This window comes from Elephantulus edwardii, unplaced genomic scaffold, assembly GCF_000299155.1.
Source record: "Elephantulus edwardii isolate Elephantulus edwardi_28Jun2011 unplaced genomic scaffold, EleEdw1.0 scaffold00283, whole genome shotgun sequence".
NCBI lineage: Eukaryota > Metazoa > Chordata > Mammalia > Macroscelidea > Macroscelididae > Elephantulus > Elephantulus edwardii.
This window is the reverse complement of record NW_006400033.1, coordinates 3,179,333-3,181,553: the sequence shown is the minus strand read 5'-3', so window position 1 is coordinate 3,181,553 and position 2,221 is coordinate 3,179,333.

The window sequence follows — 2,221 nt, the reverse complement described above, 5'->3', positions numbered from 1 at the left end:
CATATGATCCAGCTATTCCCCTGCTTAGATTTGATGGGTGAAGGGAGGCGTGGATTAAGGAAATGAGAAAGATCTGGTGTGAAAAAGAATGCATACAAATTTGTAAGTAAACCAGTATAAAATAAAAATTTTCTTTTAAAAAGCACACGATTGATTAAATCCATGTGTGCATCAAAAACTTTTTCCAACAGAATGAAAAGAAAACCTATAGCCTGGGAACAAACATTTGGTAATACCATCTCAGACAAGAGTCTTATAATAAAGTTTACAGAATATTCCTGGGCCTCCACAAGATTTTTCACAGAGGAAGATATTCGAATGGCAAACAGACACATGAAGAAATGTTCCAAATCACTGGCAATAAGAAAGATGCAAATCAAAACAAAATGAGATATGATCTCCTTCCAGTAACAGTGGCAAAGTTTAACAGGGCAGCAAGTAATAAATGTTGGAGAGGATGTGGCAAGAAAGGATCTCTTATACATTGTTTGTGGGATTGTAAAATGTACAACCATTTGGCAAGGCAGTTTGGCCCTTCCTTAAAAAGCTGAACAAAGAAATTCCATATGACCCAGCTATTCCACTACTTGGAATATACTCTGAGAATATGAGAACTGAGGCACAAACTGAGATTTGTACACCAGTATTCATAGTAGCATTATTCACCATCACAAGAACATGGAAACAGTCCAAATGTCCAACCACAAATGAATGGATTGAGAAATTATGGAACACTGACACAATGGAATATTATGCAGCAATGCAGGAGAAATGATTTTGTAAATTATTATCTAACTTGGAAGGGACTGGAGAGCGTTATGCTGAGTGAACTAACTCAGTGCCACAAGGAAAAATATTGTATAAAACCATTATAGCAGAATGAGTATAAGGATCCAAGAGGGGTGGGAGAGGTTGGAAGCAAAGGGATGTGGATGTGCAGGAGGAGGCAGGAATTAATCATCGGGTTGTACAATATGATGGGCGGATGTGAGGGAAATGGAAAGAATCTGTTCTTGAAAACAATGTATTCAAATTTTGTAAATAAACTGGTAGAAAATTTTAAAAAATAAAATAAAGTACTATTATTTCATAAAAACACCACAAAATACCCCACAAAACAATGTATACAAACTTTGTAAGTAAGCAAGTATAAAATAAAAATTATTAAAAAAGAAAAGAACAATGTGATGATCCCAGCTTGAATCATGTGCCTACTTTCACAATAGTGTTTTGTGTTTCTGTTTTGGTTTCTCATTCTTGTGTAAGAGTCTGTCTTTGAATGGCCTACTCACCCTTTAATCAGTTGCTGTCGAGTCAATTTCAACTTCTGCTGAAGTGCCCCATGCAGAAGTGTGCATTATAGGGTTTTCAAATGCTGACTCTTGGGGATTAGGTCACAGACCTCTCTGAAAAGGCACCTTTGTGTGGACTAAAATCTCCAAACTTTCAGCCAAGCACCCTTTAGCGGCAAAGCACACCTGTCCTACCTAACTGACAATGCTCTTGGCCAGGATGACCAAATCATCGAGTTTGCTGAGGACTATCTCTTTTTTTTTTTAAAGGCTTCATTGGTATTTATTAGACAATTTTTTTTTCTTTTTAGAGGACTGCCTTTTAAAACTGAAAATCCTGCATCCCAGAAACCCTCCCAATCCCAGAAAAACTGAGAAAGTTGGCTCCCCTGTGCCACTATTCATGGGACATAAGTAAGAAAAGAGGGATGCGTGATTTTGTCATCTTCAATACCCACATTACATCAGGTACTCCCAACTGTTTTCAGTATGATCCTCAACACCCAGAGGTGCTTAGTGGGCCTCTGTTATTACTCATATCATAAAAAATTTTACCTGTCTTCTGTAAATTCTGGTGGGAGTGGAACTGATGGAAAATCTGGCCATTTTTTGAACAAACTAACAACCAACTTCTCTATCTAAGAATCTGTTTCCAGAATTACCTGGTACCATCGTTTCAGAACTATAGTTCCAGAGTCTGGAAAGGCTGTGCCTACGTAGGTAACTGCGGTCCTAGTGGATAAGGAGTTACACTGCAATCCAAAGGCAGGGGCTTCTAAACCGCCAGCTGTTCAGCAGGAAAAGAGAGACACTCCTCCTGTGAGACTTAACAGCATCTTAATACCTACTAAAGGATCAGCTCTGAGTTGGTTCTGACTCAGAGGCAATGAGGTTATATTCCCCACCCCACCCCCTTGGCGCGCGCGCGC